This window comes from Fukomys damarensis, unplaced genomic scaffold (assembly GCF_012274545.1).
Source record: "Fukomys damarensis isolate Sample0158 unplaced genomic scaffold, DMR_v1.0_HiC HiC_scaffold_16, whole genome shotgun sequence".
NCBI lineage: Eukaryota > Metazoa > Chordata > Mammalia > Rodentia > Bathyergidae > Fukomys > Fukomys damarensis.
Window position 1 is genome coordinate 68,469,455 of NW_022900928.1, and position 15,323 is coordinate 68,484,777.

General features: G+C 44.1%; 1 protein-coding gene across 3 annotated transcripts in view; it reads left to right on the forward strand.

Moving 5' to 3' along the window:
- Positions 1-15,323, forward strand: part of Grik4 (glutamate ionotropic receptor kainate type subunit 4) — a 308,759-nt gene that overhangs the window by 212,446 nt on the left and 80,990 nt on the right. For 2 of the 3 annotated variants that reach the window (XR_004517486.1, XR_004517487.1), the window contains exons 10-11: positions 10,339-10,385; positions 13,819-13,901. The exons of the other annotated variant lie outside the window; for it this stretch is intronic. The gene's annotated coding sequence lies outside the window, so the exon portion shown is untranslated. The remainder of the gene's footprint in view (positions 1-10,338; positions 10,386-13,818; positions 13,902-15,323) is intronic. 3 annotated transcript variants of the gene reach the window in all.

Sequence of the window (15,323 nt, forward strand, 5' to 3'; positions counted from 1 at the left end):
ACCTTTGTGTTTTTTTTTTTTTTTTTTGTACCGGGGATTGACCCTGGTTCCTTGCGCTTGCAAGGCAGGCCGCAGAACGCGGCCCTGACCTATGTGATCTTTAAACAGCAACAGTAACTATCCTTTTTCATATCTTCTCAAATGGCATCTGGGTCAGGTAGGCAGCCAGGAACTAAGGAGATGGAGTACCACAAACTGGTCATTTAAATGGTCTAACAAATCACTTACTGAGCATGTGGCATGTGTCAGGTGCTGTACTGGTCTGGGGGAAGCAAGGCTGAAAAAGACACTTTATCTGCACTGAGAGGGAGCTCACTGTCTGCAAGGAGAGACTGAAGCAGAAAAACCTAGCTGCAATTTGGGGTTATGAAACTCAAGTCATGCCTTTAGGCTCATCATTCCCTGAATAAATAAGCTTCCAGTCCATAGGGAACTTGCCAGGCAGACTTTTCCAATGAGCCCCAATATTCCGGGGGAATATGAAGAACATTCATTCATTGTTTCAAGAGATACTTGTTGAGCACCTACTTTATGCTGGACTCCCCTTCTGGATACAGGTTTTTCAAATGGAGAAAGTCTGCATTTGTGAGGGAACAGGCGACAAACACATACATATATAACATCATGCCAGTCGTGTTTAGTGCACTGAGAAAAAATACAACCAGGTAGAAAAGAAAGAGGGTAGAAAGAGAATAATGGTGGAGAAGCAGCTAGATCACAGTGGTGGTGAACCTATGGCATACATGCCACAGCAGGCTGTTTGTTATCATTGAAAGCTCTGAAAGGTTCGCCATCCCTGAGCTAAGAGAACCTAATGTTCATGCCAACTCCATCTACAGAAGCCAGGCTTTGAAAATTTCCCTTACACCTCAGTCTTACACTACTAAAGCTCCTAGGAAAGAGCCCACTTCTGGCAGCCCTTCCATCTAGGAATACCTGCCCTCTACTTGAAAGATAGCTGCTTTGGCTCAAAGTTCCTCTTCACCTTAATTCTGCTTCTGCATTAACTGTTACTCAAACTCCAAGGCCATAGGATTGCCTGAGTCATTAAAAATAAACATCAAACCCCAGCATCTACCTGAAGCCCCCAGCCAGCCCAACCAGCAGGTTTGCCTTGAGGTCTTCCCTTAGTGGCTACCACTCCATCCTCATCAGCACCCATTAGCTATAGGACAGGTATCTCAAATCTCATTGTGTGTAAGAGTGACCTGTGGTGCTTGCTTAAAAAAGTACATTCCCAAGGCTCCACAGTTATCCATTGTGATTAGTGAAATTAAATTAAGTGCATTCCAGGAATCCACCATGTTACCTGGAGCCTATATGGATGATTAAAGTATGGGTAGTTTATAGATTATGTTTTGATAAATCCTACCCTTGTAGAAGAGTATTAGTAAGCTGTAGCCTCTATGAGTAGAAAGAATCTCTTATTTGACCTCCCTGAACCCTGTGCCTATTTTTGAGCAAACATTGAAAGGAATCTGCCACACAAGTGACCATTAAAGAAGATGGTATTTCTGACCTTTAACTACTCCTGACTGGACTTATAAAATGAATGGAAAAAAATCTCTTTATGACCCATTTTTCTCCAACAAATCTGGTGACTGTCCTGCTGCTTTCCTGTCTGATTCCCGTGCCGTGAGTACCAAGTGGAAACTGTGTGATGTGTCCTGAGCACAGATATAGCTTTGCAGAGCTGGTCCCCAGGTCCCATTCCAATCACCGCCCAATCTTTGCCTCTTGACAGGTGTCCTTCCCCTGTTTATTGCATGGTGGAGAAATGGTTTAGGGAGTGATAATTAATTGGGCTTCTCATCCATGATAGGAATGTCAGTATCTCTGCTGTAATAGTCTCCCAGTTCAACCCACGGTGATGCCGACAGGGAAAGGTGACAAGGAGCAGGGGAAACATCTTTTGAGTTCCTTTTGTGTACTAGATACCACACAGGCACTTTGTGCAGATCACTAACAATCTTGAGGACAACACTCCAAGCTAGGTCAAGTCCCATTTCACCAATAAGAAAACTCAAGCTTAGGGATAGTAAAGAACTTGGCCCAAGTCCCACTGCCAGCAAGGACTTGGCCAAACTGGAATTCATGCTCAGGTTTGTCCAATTCCAAATCCCATGCTCTTGGCTCTCCCACTCTTGACTTTTCCTTACTCCCCTGGGACCACTAAATCCCCAAATCAAAACCTTCTCCAGGGCTGTTCTTTGCTACCATCACCTGCAAACCAGGGTGACTCCTGGTTCTAATGATCTGCTAGTCTGAGCTTTCTTTAGTAATGGCATCTTCTCATTTGGGTTTGGCTTTATTCCTTCTCTTCCTCTCTGGACTAGTGACTATTAAGAGCTAGTTTTGATTATTTAGAAAGCACCATGCAGGGAACCAGTGGGTTGTAATTGGTAAAATGTCTGAACCAAATACCATATTCCCTACCAGTGGCTGATTAAAGGATTATTACAATGTTAAAAATAGTCTTTTAGGATTCAGGGTTATTTTTTACCATTTAAAAATTACTGCTTGGAGAGTGTTTTCCATCTTGGGATTCAATAGAGTGTGTATTGGAGCATATTTGGGGAAAAGTTCCCCATGATGTCTTGTACATGACATTCAGAAACTGGACCATCTCCAATTATTTATTTATAAGCAGAGAAGTTGGTAATATTGCCTCAGCCCATCCCTCTATTTCAACCTGTATGAGATCACCATTCTCATCCTATATTCTCCCTTCTTATCCTCCGAAGATCTCCTGGATAATGCTAGGATGTTGTAGACTCCCTTCCTAATCTAGAAGTCCTCTTTGAAAGGCTAGGAAAAAAGAGAAGCAGAGCATTAGTAGTCATTTAATTTCTTTCATTTAACTTGGTCTACAGATCAGAGATTTTGAGCAGCCCCCGAGCAACTTTGTTAGTGCTGTAATAAGATGAGCACACCTTTCATCTGAAGATCGAAAATGGCTTAATGGGCTCTAATTAAGCCTCTGGGATTTGACATCCCCAGCTAAAGATGCCAGTTATTCTCTTTCTCCTGGTTCACTGTACATCACAAGATGGGTAGTACAGTCTTCTTCCTGTGTATCATGAAGATGGTGACCCCTCCACTGGATCCAAGAATTAACTGATTATAGATTTGCCTGGTATCCTCTTCTGATTGCCTGTGGTTACATGGAAGGCTGGCTCTACTGACATAATAATAGCAAACATTCATTGTTGCCTGTGTGGTGTACCATGCTGGGTAGTATACATACATACTTAAAATTTCCCATCCTTTTATCAACCCTGCATGAAAGCTACTCTCTCATCTTGTAGGTGAAAAAAAACTAAGACATAGAGATAAAATGCATCCACCATCATACAGCCAATGAGTGGCAAACTCAAGAACCAAGCCTGCTTCTAGCTTCTTCAAAGTCCAAGGCCTTTCCATTATGCAGATTGCCCCAGACTATATTGAAGAAGACCTTTTAAGGCTTTTCATTTAATCTTCCAACCCAATGTATGAATGTTCTGCATTGTTCTCCCAATAGAGACAGTACTCAGTCTCTCCATGAGCATGGCCTGCGCTGAGGAATTTACCACCTCTTCAAGAACACATTCTAATTTCATCCAGGTACTGGGTCAAATTCTGCCCTGTGAAGCAGCCCAGAACAGCCTGTTTCCTCTTTCTTATGTAAAAGCAGTTTGATTTTAATACACTTATTCAATCTTTCATTCCTGAATTTAGCCTCAAAGATTTTAATATCTATGCTTTGTCAAAGGCTGTGAATGAAGGAGACACAAATCACAGTCCATTTAAGAGCTCCTGATCTTTGGGGGAAGGCAAAAATTTCAACAATTACCATATAGTATTCTAATTATGTTTATCTGATTCCCTCCCTGGGCAGTGGCCCATGCCTATTCCCAACAGGACATCTCTTGCCAGTCTCTCACTATGGATGCTTTTTTGGTTTGTCTAGCTCTGTATCAAAGCAAAAGGGTCCAGATGGGGCTGTACAGCCCAGAGGTAAGACTCTGTGGGACTGTCAGGTGCCTCAGCTGAGCATTCCATTTTTATTCACTATATAGCTTGCTCCCTGAAGTTTATTTTCAAATTTTTTATTCTTTCTGAACTCTGGGCCTAGAGGTGTCAATTAATTGCTCCCCACCAAAATATCAAGTGCCTTTCTCATGGACTTTTTACAAAAAGTAGGCCTCAGCACCCTTCTTTAGACCTCTGGTTCCTCTGACTCTGCTCCTATAAAGATGGAGAGACTGACAAAGCTGTCTGGGCAAGGGTGAGTGAAAAGCTTTGTAAGTTGATAGCTTTAATTTTGTTTTCCAAAGCAGTTATAAAGTCAACTTTCAATGGCTGGCCTCTGGGATGATTTCAGTGCAGAGGCGAGAGGCAGGAGGATGGATGAGATGTCTTATCTGGGTCATCCTTGTAAGCTAGGAACTTGGGAATCTGAAGTCTGCTGTACAAAGGTCAGGGGACCCAGCTCCTACTTTCTGCAGGTCTCCACCCATTGACACAAGGTCAGGCTGCCCCTCTTTAATCTCCCCTGCTGTCATCTTTCCTGACAGCAATCCTTGCAGAGGCAGGTTTCTGCTCCCTTTCTGGGGGAGTTTGGGATCCTCTGGTGTTGGCAGTGGCAGAGTTTGCTTTGCAGCACCCCTGAGGGGTGCACAGGCAGCCCATTTCTTATTACAGCCCTCTGCGGTGGGGGCCACCAGGAAGTGGCTTCTGTTACTCTGAAGGTAATCTAAGGAGGCCTGCTGGGGGGATCTGCTCCAGTCTCCCGCCTCTTGACCCCTTCCCCCACTTCAAAAGCAATCAAACAGCGTAACAGAAAACCATCAGAACACCCTGCTTGTCAGATGACATTCTGTGCTGACATGGACTTCTTGTGGCATTGAAGGAACAGTGAGGAGAGTGAGCGTCCTGGTTCCGCCTGGCATTTGTGCCCTTGCCCCCAGCCCCTTTTATTATCAGTTGCCTCCATGGCAGCGCTAATTCCTTCTATGCTAAGAACAGCCACCAAGGCTCAGACGGGTTGCCAGTGGGGGAGGCAGTTCTGAGAATTCTGTGATTGCTGCTGTGTAATACATTTTCAATTTGAGGAGGGAGTGTACCATAAATATGCAGATCCTTTGAAGCTGCTTTTGCTGGAACCTGTCTCAGAGCACTGGAGCAGGGCTCTGATTGCTGGAAATCAGCAGCTTGAATTGCCAGCTTCCCAGTTGGGGGGCCAGACCTGTGACAGTGGGCCAGCTGGGGAGGCTGCTTGGCCTGCAGTCCCCCAGGGCTAACCCAGGAGCTAAGCAGATTTGCCTTTGAGGAGGAAACAGGCAGCAGATCCCAGTGAGAAAGGGTGTTTTGGGGGCTGCTCTGAAGATGACTGCTAAGTCACTTATTTTTTCTTTTTAATTATGGAGCCAGGAGAAGGGGAATTGGCATGGAGTTTTAAGTAGTTGACACCATCTCTTAGAATGTCATGTATTCTTAGAGCTGGAGATCAGTGAGGCCAACTTTCCTTCTAGAGACTGTGTATATGAGAGCCTCACTCCTGGGCTTAAAGTCCCTCAGTGACCCAGTTTGTTTTTAGGGGAACCATCTTGCATCCTGATTATCTTTTGAGCCTCTTCTCCTGCCCCCTCCACTCTGCCCCAGTGCCTTGGGCACACTGGGCTGTCTCACAGCCACACCTATGCACCACCCACAGGTCTTTGTTCCCATCCCACTGCTTACCTGGCTGCTCCTACACCTGTCTTCAGCTCTCATTATGGGAAGTCTTTCCTGACACCCCAGTAGGCACAAGCAAGCTGCCCCGCTGGTGCATCCCCTGGGCCTCCATATGCTGTGATGTTTTCACTTTTGTCAGTCCAGGACAGTGGTACAGTGAATGAGGGACTGGGCTGCACAGAGCCCACCTCTCTAGGGCCCTGGAGGAGTGCAGAGGATGTGCCTTCCAGATCTTTAAGAAGCTCAGAGCCATCAGGGACCCCTGAACCCCAGGATTTGAGGGTTTTGTCATAAGAATCTCCTCAAGCCACTGCTCCCAGCTTATTCAAGAGACATCTCATATGTCAAACCTTCCCACTGGTTTGGTGTTTTAAAATTTGAAATGCAAGTCCCCTTAAACTACTGGTCTGTTTCTCTCTTCGTTTTATTTCCACTAAGAGCAGTGCCCTTCTGGTTCATTAAAATATATTCCCATACCTTCTTCTGGGAGGAATTGTTCTTTTCAGGTACCTGGGGACAATGGTCTAGGGGCAGATGACAGGCTTTGAAAGGCTGTGACCTGAGAGGCTTTTCCTGTCCTCTGGCCTCCTTGGTCTCTGTGTATCTGATTTTTTTTGCGGGGGGAACCAAAGCACAGGGACTTCCTGCTTATCAGCTTTGATGGCAGATTCATTGACTGCAGCAGCTTATTCACACATGAGCCACCAAACAAATTAGAGCTACTTACATTTTAACAGGGGGCTGCTTTTGGGCAGAGGAGCAGGATTTTTAAAGTGTTGCACTTTAAATACATTTCCTGTAATGTGCCTGATCATGCTTCTGCCTGAGATCAGCCTGGGGAAGTTTGCCAGCTGCCAGCAGCTCCTTTCTGTGCCTCTTCAACCAGCTCATGGGGAGCTAGGAGAGGTTGACCTGCTAATTTAGTCTTATGAACCAACATGCATCAGTCAGCTCTATGAGAGGTGGAGTCAGGCACCACAGAGGTGTGAGGAGGGAAGGTGGGCCAAGGGGAGAGAAGGAGGGTGGACCGGGGAGGTTAGCAGGAGCTGCAGGCAGAGGCAAGCAGTGTGGCAGAGTGAAAGGACCTCAGGATTTAGGAGTAGAGAGCTCAGGGCTGCATTCTATCTCTCTGCATTTGGTTCCTCACTTTCCTCCTCAATAAAACAAGGAAGATGATCATAATAATAACTGCTTCATGTGCATCATAAAATTATTGAGAACACAATGAAACATTGTTTATAGCTGTGCTTTGAGGATTCCACTATATTGCACAAATTTTAATTGTTTGTCTCTCCTGCAGATGTCTGTCTATATATCTCTCTATCTTGTTTGCAATATTCCTAGAAGCAAGCTTCTAGCCTGACACAGGGCACAGAGGAGGACAAAGCAGGGGTGAGTGAAATGCTCCGGTCACTCCTGCTGTGACCATGCAGCCCTGAAAGAGGGCTGCCAGCACCAGCCCATGCACCAGCCCTGCATTCTTGGCAGGGATTGATGCTAGCAGCTGGTTCTTCCCTGCTTCAGGAAGTTTCCACTGCCTCCTCTTTGTCTCTTTCCATCTCTAACTATGGTCCTTCCTGCCTCTGTTCTTTTTCTCTTCCCTGAAGCTCAGTCCATTTTGCAGTGGCTCTGGGTGACCATGAAGACAGGAGAACCAGAACTCTGGTCACTCCTAGGAGAGTGCACAGCCCATGGAGGGCCTGCCTAGCATGGTGCTGCTTATACAAGGTCAGCCGACACCCGTGAAGCACAAGATCCTCCATTTTAGAGAGTAGCTCAGTGGTTGCCTAGATTTAGGAGTGAGGGACTGGGAGATGATAGCTAATGGGTAGAATGTTTTATTTGAGGATAACAACAATGACCTATATTTGATTGTGGTCATGGTTGTACAACTCTGTCAGTCTCCTAAAATTTACTGAATCATGCATTTTAAGTTAGTAAATTATATAGTATGCAAATTTTAGTTCAATAAAGCTGGGTTTTTTAAATACCCATCTTCCTAGAATACACTGAGATGCAGGCACTTGTTATCTCCTACTCATGAGCCTGCATGCCGCTAGCGACAGGGATGAGCCATTCTTGGCCCATCACTGAAAGCTCAGAAGCCACATATGGCACCCCCTTCCCTCCTGTAGCATTCTCCTGATGTCAGCGTCCTGAAGGACAGTGCCATAAGTTCAGTTGGCACCTGCTGATCAGAGCTCAAAGGTTTGTACAACAGCCTTCCCAAGGTGCTTCTTACCTGGTGAGTTAAACAAATGAAGCCAGGCATACCTGACTGTGTTGTGTTCTTTGGCAGTAATTTTCTTGTAAGATGAGAAATCTTGAGCATGCCCTAGCTTTCTGACAAATTCTCTTCTTGGCAGCTATTTGAAATACCTTCAACCTTCAAGGAGGCAGGAAAGAGAAGGGCAGATGAGTCTTCCTATTTGGGGACTCTGCCATGGTTTTGCCACATGGCAGTGTGGCATGCCAATTGGATTGCCCCAAAAATACTTAGAAAAGAGTCTTAGATTTTTTACTATATAAAAAACAAAAAGAGGGAGTTAGGATGTAGGCAAAAGAAATTACTAATCATGTCAAGTGTTTCATTCCAAAAAGAAAGGGGATCTGCTCATTTCTGCAGCCCTACTGTGGAAGTTTAACTTCTGAAACCTTGAACTAGGAGCGGGGAGTCAATTAAATCCATGAGAGCATCTGGGGAGTCAGTTAAATCCATGAGAGCATCTTTGAGGGTAGCATTGTGATCAGAGCCAACAGAGGTGGCCAGAGCTCCACTTCTGGCCTACATGACTTTGTCCATCTGTCATGAGGTCTCTGAGAACAGCCATTGTGGGTTTACTCTCTGGCAGGAAGACTGGTGCACACATTCTGTGTCGCTTCTCAGAGGTTGAGATTAGGGATGGAAGTCAGCACATCTTGACAAAAGCCAGACATTCAAGAGCAGACAAGTAAATTGATTTTCATTGTTTATGGGTTTTGTAGTTGCAAGTTTGAGGACTTGCTAGAATCTTTTTGCAAACCCCAAATCAATACTTGCAGTATTTCTGCAGACAGCGCAAGGGAGCAGAAAAACTTGAGTCACATGATGGGCGTGTTTCAGCTAAGGCCACGTTTCCGCTCTCATGCTGTAAACAAGTGGCCTCTTCACAGTCTGTTCAGAATTTTCTGTGCTTCTTTCCCTGATAATACTTCTGTTTAAAATGACTCCCAGTCACAGCACTCAAGTGCTGCCCAGTGTTCCAAAGCACGTAGATTCTGTGATGGATCTTACAGTGAAATCGTGTTTGATCAGCTTAGTTCAGGCATGAACCATAGTGCTGTTGTTCAGTGGCAGTGAATTAACAATATACATGAAATGAGATATCCGGAAGTAGAAGCTCACATAAATGGACAAGGTTATGCTTGATTGGTTGATGAAAATGTGACTGGAGGTTTACAAGAACCTAGCCCTGTATTTCCCCTGGGAGCAAAGGTTTAGTATTCCCTAATGTAACTTGTGTGGCAGCTTTATAAATTAGAACTGCTATGAAGAATGAGAACAACCTGTAATGAGATTCAGCCAGGAGAGAAGACCAGAAGTAAGCAAACTTAGGTTTAAAGTTTTCCTCCATGCCTTTTCTCTCTGCATTCACTGCTCCATACTCCTGCTTTTTATTCTCTTACAATGTCTAAGAGCCTAATGTGCCTCTAGGTGCCCTGCCTTCCTCCTGGTTCCCTGATTTAGAAGTAGAACCAAGATCCTACACACTCAGGCCAAGCAGAATAAAAAAGGTCTTCAAGACTATTATTCTAATTGGCTGGTTGGCTTCTTGCAAGTACATCCTCATAAAGACGAGTTTGTGCCTGAATGCCTCGGTGCTGGGGAATTCACTACACTTGATCTTAGCCAAAAGGCCAAGAAATGATTGGGAATTCACTACATAGAGGATGGCATATTCCATCCTGGTGATAGAGAATTCTTCCATTCATTAAGTGGACATTTTTCTTCCTTTTCCATCTGTCCTTAGTTCTCTGTCCTGGGTGCACACACATACAGGATTTCATCCTCTGCTGACTGCCTGTGGTTCTTGGGGCTCAGAGACGGCAGTTTTGTGGCAGGTTGGAGAAGGGTTTTCCTCAACCCCTCATGTGGCTGCCAGAATGGGCCAGCTCTCTGACAAATGCTCTTCTTGGCAGGTAACTTGAAATGCCTTCAATCTTCCAGGAGGCATGAGAGAGAAGGGCAGATGAGTCTTCCAATTTGAAGATTCTGCCCTTACCACATGTCAGTGTAAGGAACGCCAATTGGATTGTCCCCAAAATATTTAGACAATCCGTGAGATTTTTTACACCTTTGTGAGATTTTTCTTTACCTTTGCACCTAGTCTTCTATGCTTCTACCAGCCTTCCACAATCACTTATCTGAGATTTTAGGCCTGTCTCTACAAGTTCTGCCCCACCATGCTGTGGAACTCCACCAATTATAACATACCCAGTACTTTCAGGGATTTCTTTTCCAGCTAGAAGGGGTTAGGCTATATCCTTCTTTTACAGCTACAATAGCTGAAGACGGAAAAGATGTGATTTGCCCAAAGGAATGTCATAATTCAATAGATATTTACTGAGCTCTCATTAAAGGCCAACACCATCCTGGGAGCTGGAGCCACAAAGAAGAATTTATTCATGTAAGTCTAATATTTAGATGCCGATTCCATGCCAGACATCGGGAATATGGTGGGGAAGAGGACGGAGTCTCATCACTCATGGAATGAATTGTCTAATGGGGAAGTGGGCTTGAAACAAACAATAATGTGAATAGTTTTAGGGCTACAAGAGTGGTGAGTACTACCACGGAGTGGTTCAGGACACTCCATGAATCTAGGAAGAGGGCCTGACCAAGTCATGGAGGATAAGAAGGGCCTCCCAAGGGAGTGACATTCAGACTGAATCTTGATGGGTGAATGAAAAGGGAGTACAGTGAACCCCAACAGTGGCTTCCTAGGGGTAATGGGGTTAATGGCAGAGCCAGAATAGGAAGCCAGAACTCCTGATACTTTATCTTTTCCACTGTACCATACGTACTCCCTTTCCTTAAGCTTAAATAATCTCTTCTAAATACCCATATCAGGATCAAAGACAAAGAAGTGCAAAGGGATGTGGAATCTCAAGTAGGGACACTTATAGCAAATACCAATGCTAAAGAATGATTCAGGTATTCACCAAATGTTTAACTTCACATCCACAGCCCAGGAAAATCAATATCCTGGTGGCAGCATAACATGGTGATCCTGTGTGTCCTTACACTTCCTGGAATCTCAGTTTTCTTTGGTTATATCCCTTGAAGTCTGATCGAAAAGATTAAATTAATGGATATAACCATCTAGTCTAGTACCTGGCATGGGGTAGGGGTTCAAAAGTAGTAGCTTATATAATGTTTTTATAGTCCTTCGGTTATAACAAATGGTCAAGACTAGTTCATTCATGCCAAAAATATATGTGCATCAGCCATGTTCCAGGTCCTCCGCTAATGACTGATTGATAGAGTAGTGAACAGATAGAGCTTGTAAATCCCTGATACCAGACATTTTCATACCCTGAGCATGACCTGAATTTAGGTTGAAATTCAGGATGCACAGTAACTCCAACCTATGTGCAGTTGAAACCAAATCTTACAAAACAGTAGTTACCTCTGATATGTGCATGGAACTCTAGTTTATTTTACATATAATTTTTACTATTTAATGCATGTGTTGACCCATTAAATTTATGTCATCACCCATTAACTGGTCACAACCCACAGTTTAACAAATAGTACCTTAGACCAGCTGAGTCAAAGGTGGTGACAAAGCCCAGGTAACATTCATTCGAGGTGTACCCAACTCTCTCTGGACTTGGTTTTGATCTCTTACCTTGGTCTGTCCCAATTGTTGGCCCGTGGTGCTGAATTTTCACAGCATTCTGCACCCAAGTACATATTTTGGTGGCCTCTATGGCTGAAAGAATGAAGTCTTTGGCCAACTTCAGCAACTGCCTTTGTTCCTCAAATCACCCTTTTCAGAACTATTTAGGAGCTTGCTCATGACCTAGTCTCCCATATGAACTAAACTTTTATGATTGGAAATATTGGACTTAAATTAAGTATGCCTTTTATTTCTATGCCAGGTGCTCATTATAGAGGCTGATATGATGAGTCTTTTTATCTGGCCTTATATCAAGGTACAGACCGAGACTGCAGAGAATCTGGAACACTAACCCAATCTCAATTCATTCCTGGGATCTCTGGCAAATTGTTGAGCCCCTGGGCATCACTTTCCCTGTCTATGTGACAAAATCAGTTCTGTGAACTCCAGAATGCACTAATATATTGTCATAAGCATCCTTCCTAATGAGAACTTCAGTTTAGTATTATGAACCTGAGATCTTAAAAAATGAGCCATCAGTTATGATTCATCCAACTTTGAATGGACTTACAGAGGAAGGACCTAGAATATAAAAAATTTATATTTTAGAGGCTTTTAAACTTTTGTGATATGTGTGATTGCCTCACATCTTCCCAATAAGAGGAAAGGGAAGTGAAATCTCACTTTATCTTGTAGCTGGCAAAACTGACTTCCCAAGGTCATTATGGTCTGTAGAGGCAGGGTAGACTTTGAGCCCAGGTCTCCTGACTTCTGGTCAGTTGCGTTCCTACCAGATGCATAGTAGTACTGTTTCTATATATCCTCGAGGCTTACTATGGCTTGTCATAAACTACTATCTGCATTATTTCAGTTGCTTTTCAACAACATTGTATAGTAAGTCCCTGACTTACAAATGAGATCTGTTCCAGAAGAATGTCTGTAAGTTGGATTTGCTTGTATCTGACAAAATGAGTCTTATACAGTACACCTGTAAAGTTCACAATTTGAATGTGCCTGAGTTGGGGACTTACTGTACTAAATTATATTCATAAGCGCTTTTTTTACTATAACAAATACCCCCAGTAATCAACTTATAGAGAGTAAAGGTTTCTTAGGACAAAAATTTTGGAGATTTTGTTCCATGATTGTTGCTTTGGGCCTGTAGCAGCACATCATAGCGGGAACATGTGGTGGGGAAAAACTGCTCACCTTGTGGTCATGGCCAGAAAGTAAAGAAGAGCCAGGAGGGGCCGGGGCTCCCACTATCCTCTTCAGGAGCATTTCTCCACTGACCTCCCTCTTAAAGTTTTCACCACCTCCCAATAGTGCCAGGATGAGGGGGGCATTCCAGCTCCAAGCTATAGCATATGTATGGCAGTCTCCTTTCCATTTTACAGAAGAGAAAGGTTCAGAGAGGTTAAGTGACTTACCCAAGATTATGCGTGGCAGAAAGGGAAGGAAAATTTGGGTGTACTGGTGCTTCACACATCCCTTTGTATCAGGCTCCTAGGCAACCACCCCGGTCCCTAGCCAAGATCACTGGTTGGGGTCTTTCAGCTGACTGTTCAGGGCTGTATTTGCCAACAGACCACTTCACAGTGAGCAGAACAGTGTGTGGAAGGCGTGGGTCTTAAAGTCAGGATATCTTACATCTGTCCTAATTCAACCAGATAACATAGCAATAAATGTAATCTGAGTTCAAATTCCAGTTCAGTCTGTGTGATCTCTATTGACTGTGTAATCCTCAGTAAGTTGCTTGACATCTTTGCATCTCTTTCATTCATTCAACAAAAACCTAAATGAAAGTACCTACATTGAGCATTGTTATTGTTGTCTGAGTGCATACATTAAGTCTATATTTCTCAGGTGGGAATAATAACAGGATCATTATGCAGAATCAGGAAAATTTATGTAAGTAAACCACATGGCCCAGTGCCCAGCAAGAAAAGAAGATCAATAAGTGTTTGCAGAATCTGACTCTGGAACAGAAGGACCTGCCCTGCCCAGGAGTTACGTCAGCTTCACTAGAAGCTGGGTCCCGGCATTGCTGAGTTGCAAAGAAAAATCATCTAAATGTACATAAAATAATAAGTGCTATAGCATTGTATATGCACTCCCAATGCAGATGCAGGCAAGGATATGAGGATATACCTCGGGGCTTTAAAGATGAATCCCTTTTTACCCAGTGACAAAATGACAACTGAGTGTTTCTAAGCAGGAGGGAGAAGGCGTTGAGCTGGCAGGATTGCCAAGGCTTCTTCTCATCAGAGGAAGGACGTGTGATTCCCAAGGGTGAGCCAGGTGAGTCCCTGAACCTCCAGGACTGGTCTGCAGGAGAAGGCCTGAGTTTCATCTGTGACAGGAAGATGAAGGCACAGAGAGCTCTAACATGCCAAGCACTGTGCTGACCTTGTTTCCAGAATTACCATCTTGGATCTTAGTGACAAAATAGCACAGGAGTTAGGAATATAGGCTTTGGGGATGGAGAAAGCTGCATTTTGATCCCCATTCTAGTACTTAATAGTGTGTGACTCTTGAGACTTCAACCTAATTTTTGTGAGGACAGGGATTTTTAATATCTGTAAAATAAGTATAAAAAGCTCTATCTCTTAAACTGGGTGTGGTGGTACTTGCCTGCAATCCCAGCACTCTTAGAGGCTGAGGTGGGAGTATCTCCAGCCTGGGCAATTTAGTGAGATCCTGTCACAAATGGTTTTGAAAAGCTGGGGATTAGAGATATGAGAGAGAGAGAGAGAGAGGACTTCATCTTTTGGATTTGTTATTTTCTAAGGATGATCTATGCAATGTTTCCGTTCATCTACAATAAGCTAGGCACTGTATCACGCTCCAAGGATAAAAGGACAGGCAGAACCAGCTACAATCCCTACTCCTGTGATGTTTATTGTACAGTAAGGCAGGCAGAAAGTGAGCTACACCCCATTAACACAGGTTTTGAAGGGAAAGAGTATGGTTCTGGGAGAAATTTGTCTTTGGAAGAGAAGGAAAGGCTTTTGGAAGGTTATTATCTTAGAGCTGAGACCTGAAGGACCAACAGGTGAAAACTTAGATCAGAGTGGGTAAACATTTTCTGTGAAGGCCCAGAGAGTAGATATTTAGACTTTGCAGACCACATGCCTCTGTCCACCTCTGGTGTTGCAGATGAGAGCAGGCACAGACAATGTAGAAATGAATAGGCATGGCTTATTGCCTGAAACAGGCAGATTTGGACTGTAGGCCATGGTTTGTCATTCTCTAAAGTAGCAGAAAGAAGGCTGGAACAGAGGGGCATGTGGAAGGGAGAGCTCCAGACAGATGTCTGGTTCCTGTCCTTGAACCAAAAATAGGAAAGAACTGTAGAGTTTCTAAGCAGAGGCTGGTGTGATGGCGGGGAAGGGAGACTGTGGTTTTGGCTGGCTGCTACTGTGTGAAGAATAGAGTACGGAGGTCCCAAGTGGATTCTAATCTTCAGGAAGTCCAGTGGGAACTTGAAGGAGGGTGGTGGCTGAGTACCAGATACCAGTGCAGGTCTTCTGCCTCCAGGTGACATACTCCCAACTACATCAGCAATCAGCAGAGGACACCTTTGGTCAGGGCCTCTGGATGAGCACTTCCCATAATAACCAGCTTGCTTGTGCCAACCCAGGCCACACAACAGACCAAATCCTGATGTCTCACACTCACTCATTTGCACAGTCACCTTTCAGAGAACTCTGGGTAACTCCT